Here is a 22,123-nt window from a genome sequence, read left to right on the forward strand (position 1 = left end):
ATAACCTAAGACCCCTGCACAGATGTAGCCCATGGAAGTTCAGTGTCCAAGTGGGTTCCATTGTAATAGGAACAGGGACTGTCTCTGACATGAACTGATTGACTTCCCCCTGAGGGGGAAGCAGCATTGCCAGGCCACAGAAGTAGACAATGCAGCCACTCCTGATGAGACCTAATTGATTAGGATCAGAAGGAAGGAAAAGAAGACCTCCCTTATCAGTGGACTTGGGGAGGGGCATGCGTGCAGAGGGTGGAGGAAGGGATTGGGACAGGAGGAGGGAGGGAACCACAGGAGGGGATAAAAAGTGAATAAAGTGTAATTAATAAAAAATTAAAAAATAAAAAAAAAAGAAATATCAGGGATGTAAGACACAAATCTAAGCACAATGAAGGGAGTATACAGCAAGCCAATAGCCACCATCAAGTTGAACGGAGTGAAACTTAAAGCAATCCCACTGAAATCAGAGCTGAGGAAAGGCTGCCCACTCTCTTCATATCTCTGCAATACAATGCTTGAAGTCCTTAGATAAAGCAATAAGACAACTCAAGCAGATCAAGGAAATACAAATTGGAAGGGAAGAAGTCAAAGAATCACTATTGGAGGATGGTATGTTAGTATATATAAGTGACCCCAAAAATTCTACAAGGGAACTCCTACAGTTGATAAACACCTTCAGCAAAATGGCTGAATACAAAATTAACTCAAAAATATCAGTTGTCCTCATGTATAAAAGTGATAAAATTGTCTGAGAAAGAAATTAGGGAAACAACTTCCACTGTATCCAGGAATAATATAAAGCAGCTTAATCTAATTCTAACCAAGCAAGTGAATGACCTGTATGCCAAGAACTTCATGTCTCTAAAGAAAGAAATTGGAGATAATATCAGAAGATGGAAAGATCTCCCATGCTCATGGGTTGATAGGATTGATATAGTAAAAATGGCCATTTTACCAAGAGCAATCTACAGATTCAATGCAGTTCCATCAAAATAACAACATAATTCTTTACAGATCTTGAAAGAACAGTTTTCAACTTCATGTGGAAAAATTAAAAATCCAGAATATCTAAAACAAACCTGTATAATAAAAGAACTCCTGGAGAGATCTCCATCCCTGATTCCAAGCTGCACTACAGAGTAATAGTAATAAAAACTGCATGGTACTGGCATAGTAAAAGAATGGTTGATCACTGGAATAGAATAGAAGATCCAGAAATAAACCAAGAGGCCTTCTGGGACCAAGGACTATCAGACAGGGGCCTAGCATAACTCTCACCAGAGAGACTTCTCCCAGTAACTAATGGAAATGGATACAGAAACCCACAGCCAAATATTTCTGGATCTTGAGGAATCCTGTGAAAAGGGGGAGAAAAAAAATTGAAGGAACCAAAGTGGTCAAAGACACTACAAGAAAACTTACAGAATCAACTAATTGGGCCCACAGGAACTCATAGAGATTGAACAGCTAATCAACCAAAGATCATGCATGGGATGGACCTAGACCTCTGTGCATTTGTAACAGTTTTGCGACTGGGTCTTTAAGTGAGACTTCTAAAGCTGGAGCAGGAGCTGTCTGTGACTACACTGCCTGCCTTTGGATCATTTCCTCTAAATTGCTGCCTCAATAGGAGATATGCCTAGTTGAACTGCAACCTGATATGCTGGTTGATATCCAAGGGAGGCCTCACCTTTTTTTTTTTTTTAAATAATTTTTATTTTTTTAATATTAATCGCAGGCTATTTACTTTGTATCCCAGCCATAGTCCCCTCTCTCATTCCTTTCTAATCCCACCCTTCCTCCCTCATCCCCTCCCTGTCCCTTTCCAAATCTACTGCTAGGGAAGGTCCTCCTCCCCTTCCATCTGACCCTAGACTATCAGGTATCTTCAGTACTGGCTGCAGTGTCCTCCTCTGTGGCCTATCAAGGCTGCTCCTCCCTCCGGGGGTGGGGATGGGCAAAGTGCTAGCCATTTAGTTCATGTCAGAAATAGTCTCTGTTCGCCTTACTAGGGAAGACACACTTGGATACTGAGCTACCATGGGCTTCATCCGAGCAGGGTTCTCGGTTATATCCATATATGGTCCTTGGTTGGAGAAACAGTCTCATAGAGGACTCCCGTGCCCTGATATATTATTGGCTTGTGGAGTTTCTGTCCTCTCCCGGTCATATTAACTCCCCCTTTTATCATATGATTCCCTGGACTCTACTAAAGGTTTGGTTATGAGTCTCAGCATCTGCTTTGATACGCTGCTAGGTAGAGTCTTTCAGGGCCTAACCTTTTCTAAAGAGAAGGGAAGGAATGGTGGATGGGGAAAAAGGGCAGGAGAGGAAGGAGGAGAAGTTACAATTAGGGTGTAGTGCAAATAAATAATTAATAATAAAAAATCACTAACTCGTAGATATTTGATTTTTGCTATGAAATAAGCCCAATTTCTTCCTTAATTGGAAGTAAAAGTGAAGATTCTCATAAATATGACAGAGAAAAATATTTTTGACTGATCACTAACAAGCATAAGCTCCAAATTTCATCTCCACAATATACTCTATGCAATACAAACAGGAAACCATTGCTCTACTTAATTACAAGTATCAATAAAAAGACTTTCATCCTTTCTATATAAGTGCAAGTTTTTTCATACCTGTCTCAATCTCAGTTCAGGGCAGTTTGAAATTGCAAGCATAAGTAGAAAGCACACAGCATCACCATTGTTTTAGAGAGATCATCTTAATCACAATCATAAAAGCATTGAAAAATATTCTAGGTAACCAGACATTTATGCTTGAAATTCTTAGAGTCCTCCCACCTGTTTGGCTCTACTTTTAGCAACACATAATAAATGTTATGTGACTTTCCGAAGGACCATCTTCTATGTCAGAATTCGGTGGCAAACATTTTTTGGTTTTGTTTATTTTTTTTATTACAATTTATTCACTTTGTATCACAGCTGATACCCTCTCTTTCTTCCTTCCCATTTCTACCTTCCCTCCTTCTTTTCCTCCCATGCCCCTCCCCCAATCCTCTGATAGAATGGAGGGGGTCCTCCTCCCCTTCCATCTGACTCTAATCTATCAGGTCTCTTCAGGATTGTATGCATTGTCTTCCTAGGTGGCCTAGTAAGGCTGCTCTCCCCAGCTCAGGGGGAGGTGATCAAAGAGCCAGCCACAGAGTTCATGTCAGAGACAGACCATGTTCCCTACTAGGGTGCCCACTTGGAAACTGAAGAGCAATGGCTACATTTGTACAGGTATTCTAGGTTATCCTCATGCATGGTCCTTGGTTGAAGTATCAGTCTCAAAAAGATCTCTGGGTCCAGATTGTTGGTTCTGTTGCTCTCCTTTTCAAGCTCCTGCCCTCTCCAGGTCTTTCTATCTCCTCCTTCTTATGTCAGATTCCCTGCATTCTGCCTAGAGTCTGGCTATGAGTCTTAGCATCTGCTTTAATACCCTGCTGGGTACAGTCTTTCAGAGGCCCTCTGTTGTAGGCTCCTGTTCTGTTCCCTGTTTTCTCCCTCCTCTGATGTCTTCCCTGTTTGCCTTTCAGAATGAGGATTGAGTAACTTACCCAGGGTCCTCCTTCTTGCCTAGCTTCTTTAGGTGTACAGATTTAAGTATCTTTATCCTATATGATATGTCTAATATCCACTTCTAAGTGAGAGCTCCAGTGGAGCAATCTGTTAGTGCACAGTACTTATATGTCAGTGGTGGCATACTTTAAACAATCAAAAGATGCGTCAACTAATGGTGACTGCACTTGATGGGCTTGTTTTTTTCAAAGTCCATGGCTCATGGCTTCATTAAACAATTTCTAATGTGTTTTAATGAATGTTTGGTCCACTGAGAATATATTCTTTATGGTGTTTAAAATTGTTTAATTAGTCAACTATCTAATTATCTTTTTAATTAAATTGATGAGCTATAATCAATAAAATTACTTAACAATTTAACTCCAGCATTATGAACTTAATACACATGAAAAGCTGCCTGAAAGATAGTCAGAAACCATGCTTGTGAGAGAGAAATTATCATTAGGCATATTTATTAATTGAAGTTATTCAAATGTATCACAATATCAAAAGAAATCTGCAAGTAAAATCCAAAGGTTAATTGTACTCTTTCTTGGTTTCTTGAACTGTTTTCTCTGTAAATGTGCTCTATAATCCTCATTCTGCATTCTTATTTTCATAGAAATTAACATCTGTCTTTCTTTAATTAGGATACTCTATTTTTCACACTAGTAGTTTCTAATAATTTTTCCCCGGTACTCTATGTTGATTACATTTTTTAGTCTCACAAAATTAGACTTTTCAAAACTTTAATATTCTTATAGTGTTATGTACTTGGAAATATTTCTTTTGGTATGAATTTGAGAACCTTGGGAGGTGGTCAATTGGTGTGGGGTGAAGGAAAGCACATATTAAGAAACAACATTGGAAATGCATTTTTCCATGGAATGTTGGCATAAAATGAAAAGGAAAATGGAAAAGGCATCGCTTTGAATCCTCATAAAATGTCGGGAGCCGTGACTCCAGTGGTCTGCTTTGATATTTAAATCTCAGCAGAGAGATGGCTTTTGGGAGGCCTTTACTAATGGCAGCGAACTTGCAAGTCCATCTCTTTTTGTTTGTGACAGCAGGTGGGATAGCTTGTGTGGATCACACCTCTTCCTCAGACTCCTCATGGAAATTAACCATTGTTCTGAGATATTTCTACTCTGGCTTAGAAACTCTACAATAAAAAGACAGGCCGACAGTTACTGCAGAAGAAGGCCGACTCTTGTGTAAACAGGAGTCAAATAAGAAACTAGATACAATGTTGTGCTATGGGAGGAGCCAGAGGACAGGAAAGAGGGGAGGAGCTAGAGAACAGGAAGGGGCGAGAACGAGGAGGAGCTCCAGGAGAAAGCACGAGGAGAAAGTACAAGGAGAGCAGAGCTGGAGGAAAGAGCTTAGAGGACGTGGAGCATGAACCAGACCCAAGATTTCACAAAAAGCAAGTATAATGTGGGAAATCTAAATGTTAGGAAACAGAGTTGGAGGCAGAGACTTGAGACTTGCTGCTGGCACTACTTGCTGCAGCTGCCTGCCTTTTGCCATGGCTGTGGAGTCTGGACCTTTAAAAAGTTTCCTGTGTGCTGTGTGTTTATTTAAATAATATTAATCCTCACTCCCGACTCAAGAACCGGTGGACTCTGCCTCGCTGGCTCCGGCAATAAAAAAGTTGACAACCTTTGGGATAAAACAGTGTTTTTAGCATGTTAGGAACAGTTAAACATAGATATATTTATGAATATTCAATAAAATTGATTATGGTCTGTTTAAGAAATAAAATACTGGGGAGACCGATCAGTTACGAGCACTTAAGTTCCTGCCAAGGAGCTAGGTTCAATCCCCAGTGCTGTCATAGTTCACAATCTTAAGTAACTCTGAGTTTGTGGGATCCAACACCATTTTCTAATCTCTGAAGACACCATGCATGTAGGGATTGCACAGAAACACAGGCAAAAAATCCATATAGATTTTTTTTTTAAAGTAAGAAAAAAATGTTTCCATGCGTTCACTGAGAATGAACTGGAGCCAGAGAGCATGCATGGGACTGATTAGGCCCTCTGCGTATAGCATATGCAACACTTGTGCACCTTGGTTGTCCTGGCGCTAGCTCTTTTGCCTGCCTTTGGGACCCTTTCCCCTAGCCTCAATAAGAGAAGATGTGTCTAGTTTGTTTGTTTTTCCCTGAGAACCAGGCCAAAGGGGAAGAGGACATGATAAGTCCTGATGTAACTTAGTGAGCTGGGGTGGATTGGTGGGAGAGCTCCCCTTTTCTGATGTGATTAGTCTAACTAAAACTTGATATGCCAAGGCTGTTTAATGTCCATGCTCCCCTCTTTACTGAAGAGAAAAAAAGGAGGAGTTGATAGCGTAAAAATGTGGGTGGAGGGGGGAGAGGAGAGAGGGAAAACTTATTTAAATGCAAAGTAAATGAATTAATTATTTTTTATTTTTATTTTTTTATATTAATTATAGTTTGTTTACCTTGTATCCCAGCTGTAGTCTCCTCTTTCATTCCCTCCAATCCCACCCTCCCTCCCTCATCTCCCTACCCCTCTCTAAGTCTACTGATAGGAAAGGTCCTCTTCCCCTTCCATCTGACCCTAGCTTATTAGGTTTCAACAGGACTGGCTGCTATGTCCTCTGTGGCCTAGCAAGGCTGCTCCTCCCTGGGGGAGGGGGAAGTCAAAGAGCCAACCACTGAGTTCATTTTAGAGACAGTCCCTGTTCCCCTTACTAAGGAATCCACTTGGATTCTGAGCTGCCATGGGCTACGTCTGGGTTATATCCAAACATGGTCCTTGAAGATAAAAAAAAACATAAAATGCCTTTCTGTAAAACACAGGTTAATATTAATACTGTTTAATTTAACTGTTCAAGATTTTGAAATTTTCCTTATTAGTATGTGGACAGAAGCTTTATCAATGCCACTATCAAAACTTGCAAACAGATGTTCAACTCTCATAATAAAAAGTCACAGTTTGCTAGAATATAGTATGCTTCCATTCAAGCCTATAGTGACCTGTGTAAAGACAAATTAATTGATACGGCAACTCTCCACAGTCATTCAAAATCACTACACAGCAATGATGAATCCAGAATATATGCTTTATTTATCCCCAGTACATCTGAATAATACAATTCATATTGGTACCTGGCTCCAAATAATGACTGAGAATAAAAATCTTGTGCAATTTTTTACTTAAAATATAATCAGGCTTAATTTTTATATTTACCTTGGCTACATCAATCTCTTTCTTATTAAATTCAAATGAACCTCATCGTATTCTGGGGAATAATCATATATCTTATCATTCAGGAACTTAGCAGAAGTCCCCATGAAAATGGCAGTCATCCTCACAGGAACGCCATTTTCCACCTTGTTAATTCAGCATTCCCCTCTTTGTAGCTTTCTCTCCTGTAATTATCTGTACAACAGCAAGCAAGAGTAGCTGTTGCAGAGATTGTAAAACAGACAACATATTAAAAAAATAAAAAAGCTCACTGCAGTGTAAATATTTAACTTGAAAAGAGAAACAGAGAGGAGGCAGAGACATGGAATGATAGGCTGTATGCACTTATACTAACAAATCTCATCACTCATGCCATTCTTAATCTTTACACACACACACACACACACACACACACACGCACACACACACCTCATCTATCTTCTCTCTATGTGTTACCCTCTTCAAACTACAGTAAGAAGTTTGACTCTTGTGAACATACAGTAGTTCACCAGACCTCCCTTACAGGCGATAAGAGGAGGTCCGTGCCCAAGTGTTTCATTTCATGCCTGTCAAGCCCTGGGAATATTTGACTCTGGGTGCTTTGCTTTTTTCTCATCTAGGTAATGGTATTGTGAACAAATTGTACTTCGTAGACAATTTTGGCAGTTTTGGCAATTCGAGATTTTAATAAGTATAAGGCTCTTCAAACCATTCATTTATTATTATCTCCTGGATTTTATTTTTGTTTGTTTGTTTTCTTTTTGACTCTCTGGAGTTTTACTTATTGGTCCTTTGGTCCTAGAAGAAGGCGTTGGTCCTCTTGGTGGTTAAGCACGGCTTGTGCTAACGGCACAACACGGGGTGTGGTAATAGAAACTTGATCTTCTGGAGTCCTGGAACTGCTTGACAGCCAGTGGGCGGCAGTGTCCGGGTGCAGTCTCTTCCATCTTAATGATCTGGAAGGAGAGGGCGCGGGCACGGTGCCAGGCACCCAAGGCACGAAAGCACTGGGTAACCGCTCCAGAAGTTGTCAGGCCCTGCTACTCTCGTACTCCTTGTGCGCGCCCCTGCGGGAGTCGAAGCGTAGCCAGAAGCCAAACTTCTTCTCTCGCAGTGGTGACTTCTCCAATACCTGCCGCAGTACATTTTTCTCCCCGACGACGTTTTCATCTTTACCTGCGACACGATGTACCAGAAGCAGGACTTGGCCACCACATGGTTGGGTGCAAAGATGCGCATTTGGTGGAGGGGGGGGGGTGTATGGCTCCTTGGGGTGGGCAAGCAGTGCTCCACCACCTTGTATTCCCGAAGGGTGCCGACGCCTCCATGGCGGTCCGTCCTTCCCCGCCACCACTCACAAAACGCTATTATTTCCTGTTTGTGGAACTCACAAAAATATCTGACATACTCATTATTATTTTTTTTTCATGCCTTTTCTTTAAAGTCACCCCTTTGTTCTTTGACTTTTCTTTTCCAACTCCCAGTTACTACCTGATCAGAGAAAATGAGGGCAACTGATTCTGTGATCCACATATCTTGCCTTGTGTTCAAAGGCTGCCTCTCTGAATAAATGTTGTCTAATAAGTACTGAAAGAGAATAGAAAGGAGAAGCTGATTCACACGCTCAGTCTGTTTTCACAGCTTTTCATACTCAATGAAGTGTGCTCTAGAGATGAGATCCTCACTTTTGAAACTGTCAACGTGTACTTCTTGGGCAACTCAGAGCTTGAACATTTGCTTAGAATGTACAAGGCCCTTGGTTTAATCCTCAATGCAATCAATAAAAGAAAACTATCATCTAACATTTACAACTCATCAGTGTGATAGAACTTCCTGAGAGAAATGCCCTTGCATCTGTTCTATTTCTTCATGTAGGTCTACCCAAAGGTAGGCAGGAGCTAAGGTGGTTTCTATAATGCTTCTATGAAACACTGGACCCTATATGAAGCTCTGCCTCTTTAGTTCTAGCAACTGTATTCATGCTAAATTGATCCGAAGGAGCAAGGTGACTTGGCTATTACAGCTCAATTTTCATCTCTTGGTCCAGAGCCCATTAAACTTGTATCCATTAAACTTGTATGAATGTGATCCTATTCTATGATATTTATGGAAGAACAATGAGCATGTTTGCTCTTTTGAAACTTGGTTATGTGATGTCTTGTGTGAGATATAGCTGCCTGTTGTATCAAACCAACCACCTAATCATCTCTGTAAGTTCTTACATTCATCCCTATTTTCCTACCATCCCTTTCCAGTGCAAACACTAAGAACTTTAAGTACTATAAGTGTTTCAGAAACATTTAGGAATTTCAATGTAAATAGAGGTAACAGTAAGGATACATAAGATTTTATGATGGGGCTGGAGAGATGGCTCAGAGGTTCAGAGCATTGCTTGCCTTTCCAGAGGTCCTGAGTTCAATTCCCAGCAACCGTATGGTGGCTCATTGTATACATGATAAAACAAATAAATCTTAAAAGAAAAAGAAAACTGCAATTAATTAAAAAAAGAGAGATTTTATGATGAAGGCACATTTAATAGGCATTGTATTATTTTATTAATAGAATAAATTTTACCTTGAAAGAATGAGATGTCACTATTCAATATTGCTCAGCAAATTAAAAACTCTTAGTTATTTAAAACCTGTCTGCATTATGATGGAGAAATACTACTATATGTATTTGTCTTCCTCTAAATGTAGTGGACGGGTTTATATATACACATGTGTATACTATTACATGAAATGCAAGGTTCCTAATAATAGTAATAGCACCAAAATATAAAACACAAGAGCTGAAGCCAACTATTTTTTCTGGTTTACTGCACTGAGGCACCTTCATAAACAGTATCTGTTTATGAATTATATGGAAGCTTAAAAGGCCTTATGTATGCATTATGAAGAAGCTCATGATGAAGAAAAGGCTATGGAAAAACAAGAACAACAACAAATACAGACATGAAGCCTGCAAGTTTCCAAATAAAAGGTATGAATCAGCACATCTAAGACATTTACTAAAACCCTAGAGACAGAAATATTACAATAGAGTATACCAGGATACTTCCTCAATTTCTCCATCACATGAACAAAGTAAAGTTGTCTTTACAAAGGCTTCCAGGTAAAAGCAGAAGATGCATTTCCAGTAACTCAGCACTTTAATCTACAAATGATAGAAAGAAAAACAGCATAGGACTATAGTAAGAAATAAACAGAAAATGAGAAATGCCAACAACCATTCATGGTAAAAGAAAATCTACAGAAAACTAAGAGACAATGCAGAATTTCTTCAACCTCATAAAAGACATTTACAAAAATAGATGTGGTTGACCACATGTGACATCAGAGTAAATGGGAAAAAATGAATTTATTTCTTGAATTGGGCACAAGATAACTTTTCTGAGAGGCTTCATCCAGCAGCTGATGGAAGCAGATGCAGAGCCCCACAGGCAAACACTAGACAGAGCTTGGGGAATCATGGAAATGTTGGGGGAATGATTGAGGGAACTGGAGGAGTCAAGCATTCCACAAGAAGACCTACAGAATCAACAAACATGGTCCCCCTGGGTGCTCGAAGAGAATGAACCATCAACCAAAGAACATGGCCAGAGGCCCCCTGCACATATGCAGCAGGTGTGCAGCTTCGCCTTCATGTGGGTCCCAGGCAATTGCAGAGGGGCAGTCTCTGATTCTGACGATGCCTGCCTCTGGATCCTGTTCCCCTAACTGAGCCTCCTTGCCTGTCCTCGATGGGAAAGGATGTGTCTAGTTCGGCAGTGACTTAATGTGCCAGGGAGGGTTGGTACCCATGAAAACCTATCCATTCTCTGAGGAGAAGGAGAGGGGAGAAGGTGGGGGAGAGACGGCTGTGTGAGCAGGGTACTGGGAGGAGAGGAGGGGCAACTGTTTTCCATAAGTAAGATGAATAAAGAAATAAATAAATGAAGAAAAAAATAAACCAAGATAAAATAACAGTGCTTGGGGAGGAAGAAGAAGAGAGGATGGGACTGAGGGGAGATGAGGAAGGGGGCTTCAATTGGGATATATAATAAATAAATTGTGAAGAAAAAAATAAAATAAAAAAACATAAAAAAAGAATGAACAGGCAGATGTAGGGGTAAATGTGATGGATGGCTAAAGTAATTTGTATATGTTTAAAGGAAACAGCTGTTAGCAAATGGGATTAAGTGCTCTAAGAAGGCAAACGAGAAAAAAAAACATAATTCTTTGTGAAGAGACTGGGGAGTCAACATGAAAGAGTCAGAATGAGCAGTGAAAATAACAGCCTGCTGCTACGTGTAATAAGAGAAGAATGGTCGTCCTGATGACAAGACCGAAAGAGCAATGCCTTGAGACATTAAATGGCATGTCAAGATCGGACTGAGATAAAGAGTGAGATTTGCCTGGGCCAGAGGGGCAGAGATAGCAGTAGGAGAAAATGTATTTAAAGAGATCTGAGGCAAGCCAGCATTGCAGTGCCTGGATGTGTTAACATGTTTCATGTGGGTCTTTTGTGATCCACAGCTGGAGGTGCGGAGTGAATCCTGTACCTTAGTGACATACTGTTCCACTTACAGAATAAGCTTACAGAATAAACTGCCGTCATACAACACTTTGAAATGTGAGACTCCTTGCCACCATCAGTTACTGACCATACAGTTATGGAAATGTGCCATAGAGACAACCTTTAAAACCTTTGTTCAGTATTACCACAATTTAATAGTTTTAGGAGGAAACTATGTGACTTCCAAGAGCTTATATATTATCTAGAATATTAGTATATTTTGTTGTTAAAGCTCATTTTGGCTTTTTAATGTGGTAGGTATCTGATATTAATAAACAGTAAATATATGTTAATGCATAATGAATATTATAATGTATTCAATATTACATTAACTGAAGCTATCACACACTGTCCTAATCTGATCAGTTTATTTTTCTACTTTTAATTTGTAAAGTGAAATCATTGAGGACTAAATAAACTACAGAGCCTTTATCGTATTGTGCAATTTGAGATCATTTAAAATATAATTCGATTATTCACTTGTACATTTATGTGGATTTGCCGAAACTGAATCTGGAGATTGAACTACGTGGTTGAAATGTCATGAATAGCAATTACCTGGGAAACAATATATGTTGATTGCTCATGAACTGACTTTAAGCTGAAAAGTTTTAAAAAATAGCAAATGTGAATTAAAATGTTTTAAAATAAAAATTATCCAGAATGAGTATTTAATATGCTATGTGCTGAGTCGTACATAAAACAGGCATATGATGATTATAAAATTACAGACAAGGTACCTTTAAGTTCTTACTAAAACTTTAGTACATAAATATATCTAAATATTCTTAATTCATGCAGAAAAAAGTAACAATGGAAACTCATAGAACCTGAAGTCTAAGGGACTGTGATCCACTCTGTATAATTTTTATGGGTTTTCTATTACGGAAGCCCTCGATCTTAACTACCACATTATATAGACACTGATATAGCCCAGCTTAAATTTAATCTAATCTAGGTTACCTTGTTGTTATGGTAGAAAAATAGTCAAAGAAATAAGGGTTGGAAGAAATAAATATTTGCTCACTGATTTCCTTGATTTATTTTTATAAAGTAAATATTTCATTACTTAGATCATAGTGAAGAAGCAGGGAATTCTTCCTCTCTGCTTGGATATTCTGGTGTGATCAATCTTCATAAAACTCTGATCTGATAGACTAAGATCAGAAGGAAGGAGAGGAGGACCTCCCCTATCAGTGGACTTGGGGAGAGGCATGCATGCAGAAAGGGGAGGAAGGGTATGATCCGGAGGGGAGGAGGGTGGGGTTTATGGGGGGATACAAAATGAATAAAGTGTAATTAATAATAATAATAAAAAAATCTCTGAGTTTCCACATTTCAGATTTTCTTTAGTTTCTATAAATGCAATAAATGAATTCACATGTTCTGCTGGTGTTTGTTGCCGAAAGTACATAGATGATATTATCAATGTAATTACACACGTGTATATTAAAAACTTATAAACTTACTTGAGTTCTACTTACAATTACCACTCAATAGTCATACCTAGCCTTTTGAATTTGATGATGAATTCGTCATCAGAGATTCTTCTAGATTCAGTGGCACTTTTTCAATATGGATGGGATGAGAGAGGGGGCTACAGCTGGGATACAAAGTAAATAGACTGTAATTAATAAAAAAATAAATTAAAAAATAAAAAAACAATTTCAAACAATGGTAAATGGATACACATAACACTTAGATCTTAAAATACTCCCCTATCCAATACGACACAATATTCCTTCTTATGAAATTGATAACTTTAGACGGATAAGATATTCTAAAATATAGTGTCATAAAACATATTGCATGAATCAATATAATTCCCAATTGATTAATCAAATGTCAATGGTAGAAAGTGACTTGCATGTTTTCTTTATTTTGACATAGAAAGTGTGATTTCATCAGAGGTTCAATCAAAGCTCTTGGTTTTCTTCACACTTACTTTTCCATATGTGAAGAGTGGTTACACAGCTTCCCCAGAGTCCTTTCTATGTGACTGGCAAAAGAAAGAGGCAATTCATTATTATATCACATCAGCGACAATCCTGAGCCTTTACAGAACAATCAGTGTTGTTCTGTAAACACTCCCATCCTGGACTGAGTTTTCAGGGATGTATGAATGGTAAGGGACAGGAAAATTAATGAGATGAAGGCGGAAAGTGAAAGTACTATATGAAATAAAATAAAATTTGTAAGATAGAAAAAGTACTTAGTTTTTGTTGCTTCTGCTGCTCTTATTCGTATTTTAACTCTTAAAATTACATTTATATATATACCATTAAAGTCTTTGAGGCAAGAATCCTGCCAAACTCAGAAAACACTTAGTCTAAAAATCTGGGGCCACTTGAGGGCACTGTGGCATTGCATTTGGTCCAGTGACCTATTGAGACTCAACTAGGGGAGAAAAATGTAGTTTTTCAAACTCTAGGGTGAGCACACACAGGTACTCTGGGGTAATGTCTGGACATGTGGATGGGCATAACTGTGTGGACATATAAATCAGTTAGTGCCCCACCGAGGCAGCTCCCAGCCCAGAGATTGCTTTCCATATCCAGCCTTCATGACATGCTTCAGAGATTTTCTTTACTAGTTGCTCAGGCTGAACTATGATATGATTTTCCAATTGCTGCGATAATGGATCATTTTTGGCATTTCCCACTCATTAGAATTCGCACCAGCCTGATGGATTAATTTAGGGGCATTTTCTGTCCTTGGCATAATCACTGGGAAGGGAAGGTGAATAGCTGCTGCCCTGGGTAAATGACAGCACAGGGTCCTTCCAGGGTTTAAATCTGAACAAGGAGAAAATGTGTGGGTTGGGTGGTGCAGGCATGCGAGAGTGTATTCAGAAGGCTTAGCTGAGCAAAGGTGAAAGGCTCAGGGCTGGCTCGGACCGCCGTCCTCTCCCAGTCCATGCTGGGATGCAGTGCTAATATTGGAAAACGTTTAAACGCATGCTAATAGAGCTGGCACTCTCAGACAGCAACTTTTCCTTTTTATTAAAAACCAAGTGACCGCAATAAAAATCGTGGAGCCTTTCAGTTTTTATTTGTATCTTTTATGTTTGATTTTTAAAACCAAAGAAATATCAAAGACTGAATTCCCATCTCGTCTCTGCAATAGTGTGCATCCCCGTTATTTGTCTGATAAATATGTACTGAGCAACTACCCTGTATTCAGCACATTGATATGAGTGGAGAGTACAGAGTACTCTAAGACCTTTTGTCTTATGATAGAAACTTTTTTGATAATACAAAGAATTTTTATTTAAACAAATGGGACAATTGAACAATATGAATCAGCTTCCTGTGATTGCATGTTCTTTATTCCCTAAATTTATTTAAAAGCTGCACTGTTATGATTCACCATTTTGCATGTGAGTAAAGGAAGCTTGGGATTCTAAGAGCATCTTCTATCCTCATCCATTTGATTAATTAAAATTACCGGTAACCTTGGAATTGTCCCTGTGTCTCAAATGATATAGTGAATATATTCTCATTTTTTACATGTATTTATTCAAAAAAAATCAGAAATAATTTTATTACCCAAGAAAAGGAAATAACAGAAAAGGTCTAACAAAGATAAAAATTAAAAGAATATAAAAAAGGTTTTAGCACTAATAAATGGCAGAAAGCACTTAGCGTACAGATTTCATAAATGAGGAATCATGAGTCTTTGTTGGTTCAATAACACGACTGCCTATCACAAAACATGAGGGAGAAAACAAATAATCATTTAGAAGACAGTCTCAGAATGTTACTAATTAGTTCTAAGAAAGAAAAGACAAAGGGAGAAGATGGATACATAGACTTATACTCACACCTTTGCAAAGGGTGTTTTATGCTTCAAATAGGAAGATTTTGTAAACTAAGAGACTGGCTAAGAAGTGGTATTTTTAAAAGGCACTTGGAAGGGAAGCTTAGCTAAAATTATCCAATCTTTTACAAATAAACCACATCAATGGGAAGATTTAAAAAGAAAACTTATGTACACACACACACACACACACACACACACAGAGACACATCCGTGCGTGCGCACACATACACACACACACAGCAGGTAGCAAGCACTATGTTGGTTAGAAAACCAAATAGGGGATACACAACTATTTAATGATATAGTGAAAATATTTTTTTTAATCAAATAATGATTCAACTTATTTTCCCTTAAAGTGACATCCAGCTGCCTGGATTTTCCTACACAGAAAGAATAAGCCTCCAGGGAAAAAAAAAGTTATTGCATGGCATTGACACGCCTTTAGATATACTGACCAAGGCAAAGGAAACCAGTCTGGGATGTCATAAATTAAGCTATTCAGGATAGCATGTCAGTGACATCCAAACATGAGATTCTCTCCACAATGTACAGATTAAGATATTGTGTGCTTATTATTATAAGCCTAGATTTGTATAGCACAAACTTTATGCATGTACCGCTTTGATTGGAATGTAGATTCAAACATTTAATGACCTCCCCTGGGTCGGGGGAAACAGCCTTACCAGGCCACAGAGGAAGACAGTGTAGGCACTCCTGGTGAAGCCTGAAGGAAGGGGAGGAAGACCTCCACTATCAGTGGACTGGGGAAAGCACAGTGGAGAAGGGGAAAGTGGGGTGGGATTGGGAGGAGAGGAGAGATGGAGCTACAGGTGAGATACAAAGTGAATAAAATGTAATTAATAAAAATAAATATAAACATTTAATGCTTTGAGAAACATATAAAGGACAAAAAAAGCACTTACTAAAAAATTAAGCAGTGTTGGCAAAATAATGCCTGTTAAAAACTAACATAGGAGTGAATTCTTTTAAATTATTTGAAATTATTCAAATTCGGAAATCATTTTTACCAAAGGATACTATTAACTCCAGGGAGATAGCTCAGTGGACAAAGTTCTTGCTCTGGAAGGATGTGAAATGGACTTTGAGTCCTAGTACTAAATTCTCTAACTCACCAGTTATAGGAAAACTGATGTTTGCCTTTGTGAATGTGGTAACCTCAATATGACCCCCACTGTTAAGGGGACCCTTGTCAGGAGTGGAGGCTGCACCTTGGCTTTGCAGTCTTTTGAAGGTCTTAGGTCTTCACCTTCAGTAGGAAGACCCCTGAGATGGCTGAAGACATTCATCCCACCTGAACTCTGAATCCTGGGACATCATCCCATGCTTTCTTCAAGGACTGAAAAGTGAGGCTCTAGATTCGCTCAGGCTCTAAGTGCTGTCTTTCTGGGTATCTTCATAGGCATTGCTCTCATTAAGAGCCTCAAGTACTGTCCAGTTGAAGAATTACAAACCAAATTTCAGCATGTGGCCCAGCTAATCCTAAGTGAGCACAAGGTCACTGAAGAGATAGGTTATATTTCCCAGAGTTAAGAAAAATGTTTCTAACCCAGAACAAGGAGATTAGAAAATGTTATTTGTTTGATATAAATTTAGGCGAACTCTGAAGCTTCATTTTGGGAAGACTTTGCAGCCAGTCCTGAAGATACCTGATAAAACAGGGTCAGATGAAAGGGGAGGAGGTCCTCCCCAATCAGTGGACTTGGAAAGGGGCAGGGAGGAGATGAGGGAGGGAGTGTGGGATTGGGAGGGAATGAGGGAGTGGGATACAGCTGGGAGACAGAGTTAACAAAATGTAACTAATAATAAAAATAAACCTAATTTTAGTAAAGAATTATACTCCATCAGATTTTCATGGGTTCCCAACCTTTGATATCTGCTCAAATAACCTGTGGTGAAATTTCCTACTCCATACATTTGATGCCTGTGCAATCTCTACTTGCAGCAGGAAATTTTGTTGGGCTGGTCCAAGCAGAAATATTCCATGTCTTTCTTAGTAATATTGCATATTTAAAATTTATTTATTTATTCATTTACTTTACATCTTGATAGCAGTTTTTCCTTTCTCTTCTCCTCCCAGTCCTTCCCCACTGTCTGTCACCATTCACCCCTACTCCCTTTATCTTGAAAAAGAGGGAGTCATCTGCTTTTTTGAGATAGAGGAGGTGAGAGAGTGGAAGAAGTTGGGACTGGGAGGTAAGGAGGGTTGGGGCTACAACTGGGATGTAAAGTGAATAAAAATTAAAAATAAATATGTCATCGGCATAAATGATGTCATTTTCACTATTCCAAATTCTAACTACCTGTTAACTATGATATATTCCACTGGAACTGTCAATCTCTGGAATTATGAGCAGGATGTCCATGAGGACCAGATGATATAGTAGGTTCATATATGTTACCTCCTTTAAAGATTCTTTATAAAAATAAAGATTATTTTGCTTGTTGTAATTGAAATTATTCATAATTATAGCATACATACCAATTTAGTTTCTGCCTGTGTTGAGCTTACACTTAAAATAAATTAAAATATTCTAATAGCTTTGTGGTTAATGTATTGATACAACTTATGCTTCACACTGGTAATATTGCTTTTCAAAATAGCGGAATTGTTTCACAGATGTGGGATATGTATTGGCATATTGTTTTGTACCCAGCGCCAATACTAGGTGATACTTTGAAGGTACCACCTGCTTAGGTACAATGCAATGTATATTTTTAAGTTTTGTTTTTGTTACAACTATAGCTACTTATCTGTCTGTGGTATTTCTTTCCATGGCATAAATTATATTCATAAATACTTAGAAATGTATAAAAATCAAACCAAGATAAATAACTGCATGAAGGAAACTGTGCTTAGAACTAACAAGCACAGTTATACTCTGTAATAATGAGTATAACACGTCTGTTCCAGATCTATTCCTTGAAGACTAGGGTTATAAAAAGTGGCTTCTTCAGCAATAGGGTCTTATGTTAAAGTTCTTGGAAGCAACCAAGGGCAATAGTCTGTACTATTTGATGAGTCTCTTAAAGGACATTGCAGGCAGTATGATTTGTCCACACATTTCTCATATGATTGAGCAATGGAAGACATAATCTTTATCCACTAAAACTTATTGATATTAACTTTAAACACACCCAGTATGAATCAAGTTCAAATATAAGAGTTCTAATTTACATAGCTTAATATATTACTCATCAAAATCTATTATGCTCATGACAATCAAATCATGAGCTTTTATGGTAGTGAGTCTTGCATTGAGATGAGTTATAATCTGTGTTCTCATTCTTTAATCAGCATAATTTGGACATGTTTGTTTGTGAAAGAAATATAACTTGATCAAAGTTGTTTTTAGATGTGTGGTGAAATATAGATGGGTATAACAATCTTTTAAGACAGAAACAGATTAATGTTAAGGCTACAGAGTGGGCTCATGGTGCGTCTGGGCAATAGAAAAGGACATTGCCTCAAAAAATATAAAAAAAGGGAGCTATGATAGAGCAATAAAACAACTGAGATAGTAGAGATGCAAATTGGAAAGGGATAAATCAGAATATCTTTATTTGTTGACGATGTAATAATATATATATATATATATATATATATATATATATATATATATATATATATATATATATATATATATGTGACCCAAACAATTTCACTAGGAGGCTCCTATAACTGATAAATACATTCAGCAAAGAACCTACAAAATTAGGGGTAAAAAATCATTAGCCATTCGGTATACAAATGATAAATAGTCTGAGAAAAAAATCAGGGAAATAACACCTTTCTCAATAGCCTAAAATGATATAAAATACCTTGGGATAGCTATAAACAAGCCAGTGAAAAAACTTTATGGTAAAGACTTTATGAAATTGAAGAAAGAAATTGAAGTAGATATCACAAGATGGAAAGATCTTCCGTGTTTATAAATTGGTAGATTGACATAGTAAAACTGACCATCCTACCAAAAACAGTCTACAGATTCAATGCAGTCTCCATCAAAATTTCAATTCAATCCCTCAAAGATCTTGAAAGACAAAATTTCAGCTTCATTTTGAAACACAGGAAACCAGGACTAAGGACTGCTAAAGTAATCCTCAACAGTAAAAGAGCTGCCTGAGTTGTCATTATTCCAGATTTCAAGTTGTAGAACAAAGCTATTGTAAAACAAACAGCAGTTGTTGACATAAGGACAGCCACATTGATAAATGGAATCAAATTGAAGATTCAGACATAAACCCACACATCAATGAACACCTGATTTTTTAAAAAGATGCCATAATACACACTGGAAACATGGTACGTCTTCAACAAATGATGCTGCTAAAGCTAGATGACAATCCGTAGAATCATCCAAATGGATCCATACTATCACCCTGACCAAAACTCAACTCTAAATGGATCAAAGCCATTAACGCAAAGGCAGATACACTGATGCAGACAGAAGAGAACATGCGAAGTAACCTTGATGTCACTGGACCAGGAAAAGACAATCTGAACAAAACACCATTAGCATGGGCACTAAGACCAACATTTACTAAATGGCACTTCTTGGAACTGAGCAGCTTCTGCATGTCAAACGGCACGGTCATTCAGGAAAAGTGGCAACATACAGGTTTGGAAAAGATTTTCACCAACTACCCATTTGATAAAAAGCTTTATGCAAAGTATATAAAAACTCAATAAACCATATATCAAAAAACAATTTAAAAATGGGGTACAGATAGAAACAGAAAACATAGAGAAAATTAAAGTGGCTGAGAAAGAAACAAAGAAATGTTAGCATTCTAAATCATCAGGGAGATTCAAATCAACGCTCTTTTGAGACTGCATCTTACACACATCCAAATGGGTAGGATCAGCAAAACAAGTGACAGCTCATGATGGTGAGGATGTGGACCAAGAGGAACACTGTTCTGTTGCTGGTGGAACAGAAAATTTGTGCAATCACTATGAAATCAGCGTTGTGGCTCCTCAGGAAGATGGAAATAAACTATCACGAGATTGGGCATATACCTATAGGACAAGGCTTTGTTTTACCACAAAGACACTTGCTCAGTCGTGTTCATTATTGATAGCCCTATTCATAACAACTAGAAATTAAAAACAATATAGATGCCAATCAACAACAGATTAAATACATAACATCTGGTAAATTTATGGAGCATTACTTGGTCATTAAAAAAGTGACATCATAGCAGGGAGGTGGTGGTGCACACCTGTAATCCCAGCACTCAGGGAGCAGAGGCAGGCAGATCTTTGATTTCAAGGCCAGCCTGGTCTACAGAGTGAGTTCATGGACAGCCAAGGCTCTAAAAATACACAACAACAAAAACCAAACAAAACCAGTGAACCAACCTAAGAAACAAACAGAAAAACCTTGTTCTGCTGTTATTACTGAGAATGCGGGCTCGGACCCCAGAGTAAGGCATCAATCCATCATGGCCAACACTTCCATAGCAGTGAACCTTAGTTCAAACGTTCTCTTTCTAAGGCAATACCCCAGATATTCCATATTAGTGATGGAGAGCTAACTTATAGTGTTCTCAACTTGGCAAGACACTTTTCTACCTATCTGCTAAATCTTTGAGAACATGCTGACTACATGACACTGAAGATTTTCTTCATACTTAATGGAGATAAGCTGTCTTACACTAGCTCCGCTGCAGTTCTTTAGGAAGGTCATGTGTGATGCCATGCCTGAAACTAAAACACTAACCAAACACAGAAACAAATATCTGGGTATTTGCATCTTACTCTTCGGATGGAGTTTCATCAGTTAATACTGCAAAGAAAGGGAGATTTACCTCGTTAATTCAGAGGGAACTTAATCTTCACATCAGCAAACACACACTCTGATCTGATTCCATAAAAGCATTGCTCCATTAACAGCTGTTGCTCATGAAGTGCTCTTGTAACTCATGGGATTGCAGTCACACCAGATAAGTATGTTGTCCAAAGTCCTGTCATTGTTAAATCAAACATCAGAAATAAATGTGGACTAATGAATTTTTAACTGGGAACACAAAACATGTCTCTGTATTGCTGTATGAGCAAGCTTATGCTCATATTGAATGGGAAATTTCCCACCAGTACTATCAAAAGTTCATGTGCAATCACTGCAGTCCTCATTTGATTCCCAATCTGACAGTTTCTCTCAAGATTATATGTGAAAAAAATTGCATCTGAAATGTCTTTAATGTGCTACTCAGAAAATATTGCAGAAGGCAGATTTTTTTTTTGAAAATTGTTTCCTAACTCAGTTGAAGATTTAGTACATGAAGAGCTGGTGATGACTGCAAATGATGGTAAAGTCTGGCATGAGAAATCTGTTTTGGAGCTCAGACCTGTCTAACTACTAATTATATGACAAGTGTTATGTATACACACGCTGTATCTCTTTACGCAAACACGCACACATGCATGTACATTTATCTATGCATATATATAACACAAGTATTGATCCTTTAAAATACACTTTCAAGTATTAGCTTACTTTGGGCATTCCTATTCTTTGATAATTATTACTGTGTCATAAGCCTTCCATAATTTGCATTGGTTGATTTTTAAATGCATGATCTTTTACAAGTTAAATAAATATATAATTTTGAGATCAGAAATCAATTATTTTTTTCCTAGATGTGGCTTCTCTGTGTAGCCTTGGCTGTACTGGACTCACTCTGTAGACCGGGCTAGGCTGGAACTAACAGATCCTCTTGCCTCTACCTCCTTTGCTGGGATTACAGGTATGCACCATGAGGCTTCAAAACAAATACTTGAAAACAATGGTAGGGATCTTCAAAGTATATTATCTTCATGATGAACTTATTTTAAGCCTTCATCATTATCTTACAAATGCATTTATTAAAAAGTTTCTTTCATGGGAAGTTCTACCATTGTCATGGTAGAAAGATGGAAAAAACATTACTACAATGATTATC

General features: G+C 38.1%; 1 pseudogene; it reads right to left on the reverse strand.

Annotated features, from left to right (window-relative positions):
- Positions 1-7,621: 7,621 nt before the first annotated feature.
- LOC129686856 (uncharacterized) overlaps positions 7,622-22,123 on the reverse strand; it is a 51,510-nt pseudogene continuing 37,008 nt past the window's right edge.

This window comes from Psammomys obesus, unplaced genomic scaffold (assembly GCF_907164565.1).
Source record: "Psammomys obesus unplaced genomic scaffold, mPsaObe1.curated_primary_1811, whole genome shotgun sequence".
NCBI lineage: Eukaryota > Metazoa > Chordata > Mammalia > Rodentia > Muridae > Psammomys > Psammomys obesus.